Raw genomic sequence first — 12700 nt, forward strand, 5'->3', positions numbered from 1 at the left:
CCCAGCATGCATTTATGCAAATACCTCAACCATTGGCAATCCTTGTGGTATCAACCAATCCTGACTGCTAGGCACAGATTTATAGTCTAACAGACACAACCAAGCTAGCATTAGTGCATCTCTTTCTCGTTTTGATCAATACCTCTTACCTCGATATTGATGAAGTCTCAAAGAAAACAGTGATTCTATCATTATTCAGTTCAAAATGGACACCAGAGGAAGGGTAAGGTATCTACCTCATATTCCTCAATTGATAACTCATTTGTGTTCTTATCTCCTTAACAAGCCATGGACATGTCAGTGGGTCCAAATTTTTATTACAAACTTCCATAACCTAAGAATATCTTCATTAGTTTGCAGTGAAGTCCCTGTAGTTACTGAATAATAAGCCTTTATTATATGTTTATTATTATGAAATAAACCTGAAATGTTTTAGGTTAAGTAAGGGTTTAAGGGTTAAATAATTCTTCTCTCCATTGTAACGATGATTTGAAGACTGTTACTACTGTTACTACACTTTTACAGTTACAATAAGGCTTCCTAGTGTTTTGGGAGATATCTGCCTTCAAACAGCCCACTTTGAAACATTCACCCCAAAGCAATAGCAGATTTTCACACATTCCTTCAAGATACATCATCAGAAGGGAGGTCCAAGTGTTGAAACTGGAAAATCTTGCTGTTGTGACTAGTATGAGGATATAAATCGGTATGTCTTAGTTGGATTGTTCATTTTTAATTCACTCTGAGTGTTCCTTTAAACTGCATGACTTATTATCTGTTATCCTTGGAATGATGCCCTAACACAAACAATTCTTTAAAGAATCTTTCGATGATTGCTTGTCTTCTGGAACTGTTTTTGCATGAAGAACATTTTGTAACCACCTCAGTTTTTAAGGTTCTAAGCCAAATACAGGTTTCTTCCAGGCATCCAAGCCAAGACCCATTTAGAAAGTATTATAGAGTTTTCTATGATTTAAAGGATAGCTACTATAAAACTAATACCTAAATGATTTTATGAGAGTGAGAGATTGAAACATCAGTCCAAACACAGAGCCTTACTGTTTAAAGGGTTAATGCATATTGCCATATAGACACCAAAGCCATGCACAATTTTTGTTAGCTATCTTGTGGCCCTCCACCAATGGACAGTATGACCACAGGACTACTGTTGACTGGTTGGTGGGAAAGAACCCAACAAACACAGATGCCAGATACACTACCATGTCAGTGTCACTGCTGTGTTGAGAATGGTTAATCCCCCAGATAACACCTGGTGAGCAGTGTGATCAGAAACTGACCATTGATGAGTTTAGCAGAAGCGTGCTTCTAACATTGTACAGCAACAGATGGGCACCATTATGTTTAAGAGAGTGGGTGCTGCCAAAAAAGTTCATATTCAGTAGAAATCTATGTGCAGACACAAACACAGGGACAGACAGCTCCGCCAGCCACAGTCATAAACAAGCACAGAGCCAGAACAGCAGCCACACACTCTTCCACCAGCTCCAGGATGGTTTGGGCCCCAGCCAACACAGACGTTTCCCACATATGGGTGATGGTTCTAGGCTGGGCCTCAGGTCCTACCTCCCAGAGCTTCATACCAGTCCTCATCTCCCCTCACTCATCACACACTGCTAAGCCCCAATCTGCTGATATGACCACGACAGCTTGAGCACACGTTGGTGCCTTGTTCACAGACACTATGGTGAAGAGAGGGTGGGAGGGTTTTTATGTTCAGTTTTAGTAGCCGGCAGGCGGGGGGAGTGGGTTATAGCCACTCAAAATGAGAAGAGGCCCTGAAACACACACCTGGCGTACTTCACAAAGCAGGATTTCTTAGTTAGCCAGAAAACTTAAGGCAAAAGTCAAACCTTATCTACATGAGCCAAAAGTCAAAAGTTAAAAAGTTTCTTAAAAGATGTTTCTATTGGAAAAGGCAGAAATTCTGCTTAAAGTTTAAATAGATGGATAGATGGATGAATGGATGGATGAATGGATGGATGTCAAGATATTGTGGCAAACACCAATGACTACCAGATATTATTTTGATCATAAAATTAATAAAATATCTTCAGTATCTTGCAATGGGCAGCAAAGTGAAGGTCATCATGCTAATGTTAGTCTAATAAGATTTTTACTATTACAATGTACAATAGCCAGCTGTTACAATGTAATCCAGCTTTACTAAACATTAATTCACTTTTGATAGACTATCCATAATTGTCAATAATTAGCTAATAGTAATAGTAAACTACAAGTATTAACACAACAGAAATGCTCTTATTTAGCTGTCTTGCTAATTCGGAAATCCTGTTCTGTGAAATAACTTTTATAAGTTATAGTAGTTTTTGTCAACTTCCCTCTAACACATTTTGTCTGACCTTTCTCTTTTCCTCTCTCCCTGTCTGTTATCCTTACTCACCATGTGTCTGTTATTATCTCAGTTGGTATTGTTTTCTCCCTGTCATTCCCCTTTTTCTCTCTCTCTTGCTCTGCTGTTCCTTACAAATCACCTTTTTTGTAACCTCTTCTAACCGTGAGTGGTTTTACTATTTTAGGTTGGAAGGAGAAGTTTCAAATCTATTGTATCTCTTCTCTCTCTTCATGTGCAGAAAAAAAAAAAACACGCTTGCTTAAGTTACCACCGCAGGGAGCAGGGACGCGAAGCCATTCAAATAACTCAGCAATGACTCAATCATAAACAATCCGGAAAGAGGCACTGCATGAATATCCCACCCGACAGAGCTGAGCAGATGCTGTTACACATCATTAAACATAATCAAACAACGAGTCTGGTCAGCTACAACATCAACACATCAGTACATGTATACTAGTAATTGGAAAAAGCCGTATAAAGGAAAGTAATAGCACATGATGCAGCTTCCCATAATTTAGTTTCTGTGAAGTCTGCTCAGCGCTCTAGCAGGGTTACTTGAAATGTGAAGGTCAGTACCTTAGTTTTTGTTCAGTTGTATTTGTAATGTGCACATACTGAGCACTTTATCAGATACCCTACATTGTCGATACAGTATAGATGTAGAGACTGTGGTCTATCTACTGATGTACAGTTTGCGTTAGTCGTTCTCCAGCCTGGGGGAACAGGACTCATTTTAGATAACAGGCCACATCACACTCGCAATGTTAAGGGGGCCAGACCAAAATAAAAAAATGAATAATAATAAAGCAAAATACTAATCAGTGGGCCAAGAAGCCATCAACAACTAATCTGTATTTGTCATTTATCTGAAAGGTTATTTCTGAATGAACAAACTCATTGAACAAATATCAACTCCAAACAGATGCTGTCCGCTGTCCTGAGTGGCCTCCTCTCTTCTCTCTCTTAACCGTCTTGTTTTGTTTTTTCTCTCTCTGTCTGACCTTCTCCCTTTCTGTAGGCCCTCTTGTACCCTCAGGGTTTTTTTTTTTTGAGCTAGGTTATTCACAATTCCACCATCCAACCTCTAACTGCAAGTTCGTTTTGAGTTTTTCATTCACTTCCACTTGGTCAGTGGAAGCATTGCTTACAGACTGTAAGCAGTGATTGGTTGTGTCAATCATTTCACATCTGGACATCTGGACTGATCAACAAGATGATTTTAATGTATAACATACATTCTAAATTAGTCTGGTGGGCCAATTAAGAACCTCAGTTGAACCTTAAATGAACCTTAAATGTTTGACGCCACAGTTCTAGCTCCATCAGTGGTCAGTTTCTGACCACATAGCTGCTCTTGGCTTGATATCTTTTACTGTCAATTTTTCAGTTTAGCTCTTTTGATAAATAGTTATTGTATGATATCTACACCAATATAACAATTTAGACAACATAACGCCCAGCACTGGTCTCTATTTCATTCTTTTCCTTCCGGACCCCTGACTCAGTGCCTCCAGACTACTTCAGCCCCGTGGCATTGAGGAAGAGTTCCAGTGCATACTGAACACACATACACAGGAATGCAGTGTATTTTCCTGTGTGAGAGTGTCGTGCTGCAGTCCTGGCAGGTAGAGCAGCCGCTCTACTCACACACCTAATGAGCATGCTAATTGCTTTCTCGCAATCCACTGTTGATTTCGTTGCAGGCGATTTGTGCTGGACTTCATTCAGGTCCCGCAGTGTGTTCATGTGTTTAGGTGTGTGGGGGAGTGTGTGTGTGTGTGTGTGTGTGTGTGTGTGTGTGTGTGTGTGTGTGTGTGTGTGTGTGTGTGTGTGTATGTGTGTGTGTGTGTGTGTGTGTCTGGGTATGTGTATTGTTTGAGGTTACTACTGTTCAAAAGTTTGGAATCTCTTGCCATATGAGCATTTTTCACCAAACACTATTCACTAAAAAGTTTTTGTTAATGTTTTATTCAATATTTCAAGAACTCTGTGAAGTGAATAAAATTATTAATAATGTGCTGTAATCATGTAATAGCTATCTATTTCCATTCATTTTGTCAAGTTCTCTGCTTTGAGAAGTGCTCTCTACTTTGATATATGATGAATTCTGAATATTCACCGATCAGGCATAACATCATGACCACCTCCTTGTTTCTATGCTCATTGTTCATTTTATCAGCTCCACTTACTATAGAGGTGCACTTAGTTGTTCTACACTTACAGACTGTAGTCCATCTGTTTCTCTGATACTTTGTTATCCCCCTTTTACCCTGTCCTTCAGTGGTCAGGACCCCCATGGACCCTTACAGAGCGGGTACTATTTGAGTGGTGGGTCAGTGTCAGCAATGCAGTAACACTAATGTGTTGTGTTAGTGTGTGTAGTGCTGGTCTGAGTGGATCAGACACAGCAGTGCTGCTGGAGTTTTTAAACACTGTGTCACTGTGCTCATCAATTTGCTGCTGCACAGTTTGTGTTGGTGATCCTCTAGTCCTTCATCAGTGTTCACAGGATGCGGCTACAGGATGCGGTTGGCTGGATATTTTTGGTTGGTGGACTGTTTTCAGTCCAGCAGGGACACTGAGGTGTTTAAAAACTGTGTCTGATCCACTCAGACCAGCGCAACATACACTAACACACCACCACCACATGCTGGTCTTAATGTCTTAATTTTTATGTACAGCTTCCTACTGCCCTACTTAGATTTGAAGCTTGTGAAGTTGTACAGAAAGAACATATTAGAATCATTTTGCAAGAGCATTAGAAACATTGCTTGAATGGCTCTTTGTTAAAAGCTTCTTCTCTATGATGGAAAACTTTTCGGGTGGAATTCTTAAAAAAAAACACACTAGCTCTTGTTACAAGTCATAGAACTTTTCTTTGTTACTATAGTGCCATGAGCGCATGTTTGTGTATGTGTGTTTGAAAGAGTTGAGCAGTATAAAACTTAACTCTAACATGTTCCAGACCATTCACTCTTGCTCATGTAAAATATACAGCACCAGTGTACAATTAGGCTTGTGCTGCTTCTCCAGAATGCTCCAGTGTGAATCAATAGTCATTCCCAGCCTTGATTATACAAAAGCCCATCTATCTGCTTTGCAATTCCAGCAGAATCGCTCCACTGGGCCTGTGGCCCTTTCCTCTGCCTCTAACATGATGGGGCCATAACCAGAGAACAATGATGACCAGCACACACACCACACTCTTCTATCTCTGTCTGTTACTGAGAAGATGCTAGAAGGGTAATGCCTTGGTATGGAGCAGTGGTTCGCATGATGTCTTTGGGCTTTTTATCATTAATGTCCTTTAACAGCCTACGATACATTCATTTTATCTAACACCACATTTCAAATGTTTGGAATGTTCGTATTCGCCATCTATATCCATGATTAGGCCAGGACACACATTTTGTTTTGGCTTGATTACTTTTGTTAATACTGTATTAAAACTAACCATACCCTGTGGAGGCTGCACTTCAGCTCTCACTTATTTATATATATGCTTCACAGTCACAAGAGTGATTAAAACTGTTAATATCTTGAGAAATATCTGTACTCACTGCTGTGAACAGGTGTTGAGGTTGCTATTGGAATATGAGAAGGTGTCCAAAAGAATGTTCTACTTGATCCTCTTTAACAACCTTAAAAACCTGCTTGAGCTTGTGATCTGTACTCTGCATTAGGTTGTGTCCTGCACTCCCCTGATCACTGAATGAAACATTTTTATGAGTCTACATAGCTATTGTGTATAAGCTTATATTGCTAATGATTTTAATCTCTGGAAAAAAATAAAACTGCTCTATAATCTAATGGCATGTTCCTTTTATTTATAACCATAACTAACTAGGCTAAATTAGCAACTGTTTTCTAGGTTATGCTAAAGTTGCAAGGACAGCACATATACGAGTGTGTCATCTAGTTATGGCTAAGTTTTGGGCTCCATAATTCATTACTATTTAATCAAATAGCTGAAAAATGACTCATTAAAATACTATTTTTAATGAAAATAAATAACATTTTGATACAATTATAGTGTTGCCATCCATAATTTGTGCTAATCATTCTCTAGTCTTTCATCAATTATAATTTTTTTAACTAGAAAACGCCTCTTGGTTGGATATTTTTGAGCTACAGCCAATAATCATATGTACACCTACAACATAGGTTTTCCCAATAAATTGGCTGGTGAAAGTGGAAGTACAAGGCAAGTGTTTCTAACAAAGTGTCCAATGAGGGTGTACAAGGTAGGCTGTTTCTAATAAAGTGGCCAGTTTTGGGAAGGGATGCACAAGGTAGATATTTCTAATAAAGTGGCCAATGAGTGGAAGCGCACAGGAAGTGTTTCTAATAAAATGGTCAGTAAGTGGAAATATGAAATAGGTGTTTCTAATAAAATGGTTAGGTTGTTTTAAGAAAAGGGCCAGTGTATGGAAGTGCACTGGGGGTGTTTATAGTATAATGTCCAGTGACAGGAAGTACATAGTAGGTGTTTGTATCATAGTGGCCAGTGAGGACGTACAAGGCAGGTGTCTCCAATAAAGTAAGGTGTTTCTAAAAAAGTGGCAAGTGAGAAGATACAATGTAGGTGTTCTAAATAAAATAGCTGGTAAATGGAAGTATGAGGTAAATGTTTCCTAGAAATTGTCCAAGGAAGGGAAGCACAATGCAGATGTTTCTAATAAAGTGGCCAGTGAAGGGAGGTATGATATACACACTTCACATTTTCATTTGTCAGTATAATGTCATATGGACAGTTGGTACATCATTTCTGCTGCTCAGTTTTAGCATCACTGTTCTTAGTGTCTCATCACTGAACATTGCTAATCCAGGTGGCTACAAAATAATCCCAATGTTTCCATAAAATAAGTAATTAGACATTCATTCTAGGTTTTAGGAATCTTTAAGTAACTTTCCAAAGTTATAAATTCAGGCCTGCGCTCATGTTAACAGCAATTTGGAATTAGTAGTTGTTTTTTAAACGTGCTATATAGGAGTAAATAAATTGGTAAAAGTTTGAGTTCACACTTCACTCATATTAGCTTTTCCTTGCCTTAAGTCATTCTTGCAGACTGCGCACACACACAAACACGCAAACAAGCATCTCAGGTCACACCACACTGCTCTCGCTCCAAAAAGGAGATGATGCCTTCTGCTGAGACAGACAATTTTTTTCTTGGACACTGAAAGAAATGAAGGATAAATAAACTTTATTTAGGCTGGATCATCCCCCTCATTCATCCTTCTCTCTCTCTCCCCTACCTTTTCATTGGTCATTAATCTTAATCACTGCTCCAGATATGGCCGCTGAATTTTAAAAGCCAAATCAATATTAAATGCAATGCTTTGGGGATTATTTCTTTGGCTGGTGTTTATCTGTTTGGCTGAGGCTGAAGAGTTAGTGGGGTGTAATTGCCGCTCTGAATACTCTGTTAATGTAGGGGGTTTAAGTGCCAGGCCCTGTTTATTCGCAAAGAGACTCAGGGCTGTTTTGGAGGCTGAATCAGTTTTGCCATCAGTTATGCAGATGATGGCAAAGGTTGGCACTGGCAAGGAGAAATCAGCAGCTGTACACAGAAGTCTGGCTTCATGTGATGAAACTTTCAGGTAGTTTGTTGCAGGTTGCGGTTGCGCAAAACAATTTCCAAAACAAAAATGTTGATTTTTGACGCTAGTATGCAGGATTAGTAGCTAGAACTTTTCATGTATTGCAGCGATCTGGCTATATAAAGTCATTTATAATGTATCATTTAGCCTAAATTATAGTATTTTTAATACTAATATGTTAGTAACTAAAGTCAGCTAGCTAACTAACCGCTTACCAGCAAACTAGCAATATTATTTCAAGCGACTGTTCTCTGGTCTTAACCTGTTTTAATTCAGTTGTTTGCCATTGTAATTGATGAAATCACATGATACTTTATCTGCCTTTTGATTCTGTATCATGCAATATAATTTCTAAAGAAGCTGTTGCAGCTGAGTTTCAAATTTTGGGGCAGTCGTGGGCTGGAGGTTAGGTATGCAGCCTCGTGACCAGAAGGTCGCCGGTTCGATCCCCAGAACCAACAGTCCATGACTGAGGTGTCCTTGAGCAAGACACCTAACCCCCAACTGCTCCCCGGGCGCTGCGGATTGGGCTGCCCACCGCTCCAGGCAAGTGTGCTCACTGCCCCCTAGTGTGTGTGTGCTCACTAGAGTGTATGTGGTGTTTCACTTCACGGATACGTTAAATGTGGAGGTGAAATTTCCCCGTTGAGGGACTAATAAGGGTCACTTAATCTTAATCTTAATCTTAAGACTACAGTCAAATTATAAGCCTCAGCTACTCTGATGTTTATGCTCAGATGCAGTCTTTCTAATTTAATAATTCACATTTGCTTGGGCAAGCCTCATATATGTAATTCATGTGAACAAACCTGTGGCCTGAAACATCCCGCATACACACATGCAAGATAAAATAATGTCATACAAAAGCACTGTGCATTCTGAACACCACCAAATGCGTTTACATTACCATTAACTTGCATTTGTGAATGCAGCAATGAACAGATTATTTTGCCAAATTATTCCTGAACCCATGTGGTGATATCCATCATGCAGGTTTTTGATGCAGCGCTGTCTGAGGCACTGCAGGTCAGTTGTGGTTTTTGGCCATGCATAAAAAAATCTGACACACAGGACACAGAAAATGAACCGCTTTAAGTTTGTATGGACTCCTCTCATTGTTTACATTGGCTTAGGATTAGTTGTAACACTGTGGAGGCTGACAAAAGCTAGTCTTCATGGTGAATCTTGAGAAATATCTATTAGTGTGTTGTGAAGATTCACAGATGATGTGGCGTGAATCCAAGAAGATGACCAGTACCATGTTCTGCATAAATATGATTTACTGTAAGGTTTTCTACACATTTTAATAAAGCAAACTTCAGTCATTTGTTAGTGCGTGCTACTTGTTTGTAATGAAAGCTTGATGCTATGTTTCACATAAAGTGGATGGTGAGTTTATATCCGCATCAACTCGGGATACTGATCCATGCTAAAACTACTCAATCCGTGCAGGTTGTAATGACACTAAATTCAGTAATCAGTGGTGGGTAGTATAGTTCCATTTCTTCATTTACATGAACTGAAGTCTGGATTTGCACTTCTCAGGGTATTTTCCAAAGTTAATGCCTTTATTTGTACTTGAGTATATTTGTGAGAAAGGAATGTATTTTTTACTCAGTTCCACTTCGGTAATTCACATTGAGTCCCTAATTGTTTTTTTTTTTTCAGGTATAAATTAATTCTGTTCTGTGAGCTCAGCACCTGGATTGCTTTGCTGTTCCACACCCGTATTTCTTTGGAGCGTTAGCATTTTATTTAAGACCAAAGGAGGCCAAAAGTGAAGAATAACACCAAACAAACTTACACGTCATTTCCAATGCAGATAGATGCTGGAAACTATTTTACTACACCTATTTTAGCTGATTCTTGTTCTTTTGCTTTTACCCCAGTCGTTATTTAATTCGATGAGGTAACCATGCTTTTACTTGTATATGGGTTTAAGCTACTCTACTTCCCTCTTTTAATGCACTGATCAACTTTAGGTGCCTTTAACATACATGAAACTACATTTCAGCTGCATTATTTACAGCCTGCTAGGCTACGTTCACTTTACCTGGCTGAAGTCACACAACTCCGATTTCCTATAGTAATGTAACACAGATCTGACATTTTCAGAGTTCTCTGGACCTGCAAATCTGGTCTTTTCAAAACAGATGTGTGCCATTGAGCCTAGATTTGACACATAAGGCTATGTGATCTGAACCAGAATGCTAAATCAGAATTCTTGTGGGTTTTTTTTCACTGAACATGCATCATCAGTAACATGACAACAGTGCCCTACTTCAAGTGAATGCCCGTTAATGCTGCTAAAGCAACACATCTGACCTTTCTCTGCCTTTGCTTTGCTCTAATAATGAACATCTAAGAGCAGCTCAGAGCAAATTACAGTCATATGCGAAAATTCTGGTACCCCTGGTCAAATTACATGTTCTTTGGTTTTCTAAGTGAAAAAAACACATTCTCTACAGAGAACGCACTTCTGTACATTCTAATATGCATTTAGATGCTTGTTTATTGGGGAAAACAAACAAACAAAAAAAACTATAAAATGTGTCCTGTGCAAAAGTTATGGGTGCAACATCGTGGTTTGGACCTCTTCCCCAAGCAGATGAATCTGATTATTGTGAGCGCATTGAAAGAGCATTCAAAGAGATCTCAGTCAGAATTTGGTGAAGGGCATGTCTTTTGATGATAAAAGTGAATGAACTACTATTGTCATTGTATCTTCTTCAGCATAATGTTAATTTTGCATTTGAGACCTAAACATTGAGCCAGACCTTCTTATTTTGCCTATTCACATGATGTTAATACATGTAGATGTATGATGTGGTCCAGAGAACTCCTGCCAAACCTAGCCGACACCTTTGACTTGTAAATGATTATTTCAGGCTTTGATGAGTAGTTTTCAGAAATGTTTTTCAATTGTAAAAAAATCTTAAAAATTCAGCAAATAAAAAGAAATTGTATACTAAAATTTGAAGAAAAAGTTTGTATCTTTAAAGAATGCTTTAACTATTTGTCACTTTAACAAAACATCAAAAAATGTACATATTTTGCATACAACTGTGTGTTTTAGCCCCTTTCACCCTGTAACTTCAATGGGCAGGACACCACACGACCACCAGAGAGCAGTTATTATTTGAGTAGTGGGTCATTCTCAGCACTGCCGTGACACTGATGTGGTGGTGGTGAGTTAGTTTGTGTTGTGCTGGTATGAGTGGATCAGACACAGCAGAGCTTCTGGAGTTTTTAAACACTGTGTCCACTCACTGCCCACTCTATTAGACACTACTACATTGCTGGTACACCTTGTATTCCCTTACCATCAACTACAACAAGTTCAGCATATCATCTCTGGTATTAGAAAACTTTACATCTCTGAAATTATTGGTCAAAGCCAAAAACTGTTCTTAACTTTAATGTCCATATTCTCAGCAAGTGGGCAACTGCAAGTGCAGTTTACAGCAAAGGCACAGCACAGGTCTCATTGCCACCCTACACTGAGGTGGGCTGAACAGCTCTGGGAGAGTGTGGACTGATATGTTTGACAGTTTTTCTTTGCTGCAAAGAGTGAAGAATCAACACTTTAGGATAATTGATCATGAACATCAAGAAGACAACAGTGTTTCTTACACTTCAGGGGCTATTCCTTCAATGACCTCATTTCCACAGCAGCAGAAATCTCTGGAGTGGCTTGAAGTGGAAAACTGATAACTGTTAGAATATACAGGGATCTTTGGTGGAACATCATCATCTTAGGTTAGGAGCTGAGAAGTCTGTGTTAGTATTAAACCTTCAAACTGCCAGGACTTACTGGGCCCAAAGTTTTATTACATGCTTCTTTGACCTAAGAACAGCTCAGCCAGTTTGCATTGAAGTCCCTGTAGTTACTGAATTTGAAGTGTGTCCACTCACTGTCCACTGTATTGAACACTCCTACCTTGTTGGTGCACCTTGTAGATGTAAAGTTTGAGACAGTAGCTTATCTGTTGCTGCACAGTTGTGTTGGTGATCCTCTAGTCCTTCACTGGTGGTCACAGGATGCTGCCCACAGGACGCTGTTACCTGGATATTTTTGGTTAGTGGACTTTTCTCAGTCCAGCAGTGACACTGAGGTATTTAAAAACTCCAGCAGCACTGCTGTCTCTGATCTGCTAACTAAGTAAGCAGAGCAACAGATGGACTACAGTCTGTAATTGCATAACTACAAAGTGCACCTATATAGTATGTGGAGTTGATAAAATGAACAGTTATGATGGCGATTAGTGTATATACAAATTTTGAAGCAACATATGCTGCCTTCTAGACAACATCTTTTTTCAGGAATGTCCATGATTATTTCAATGGGACACATTCTCCATATGGTAGTGTAAACGGCGAGTGTGGGTGCTAGACTGACCTGCCTGCAGTCCAGTTCCATCTCTTACTAAAAACATGTGGTACATTACAAAGCACAAAATACAACAATGAAGGCCCCATTTGGTTGTTCAGTTATAGACTTGTACACTGCTCAAAAAAATAAAGGGAACACTTAAACACAATATAACTCCAAGTAAATCAAACTTCTGTGAAATCAAACTGTCCACTTAGGAAGCAACACTGATTGACAATCAATTTCACAGCTGTTGTGCAAATGGAACAGACAACAGGTGGAAATTATTGGCAATTAGCAAGACACACTCAGTAAAGGAGTGGTTCTGCAGGTGGGGACCACAGACC

The sequence above is a fragment of the Pygocentrus nattereri genome, chromosome 12, assembly GCF_015220715.1.
Source record: "Pygocentrus nattereri isolate fPygNat1 chromosome 12, fPygNat1.pri, whole genome shotgun sequence".
In the NCBI taxonomy this organism is placed as follows: domain Eukaryota; kingdom Metazoa; phylum Chordata; class Actinopteri; order Characiformes; family Serrasalmidae; genus Pygocentrus; species Pygocentrus nattereri.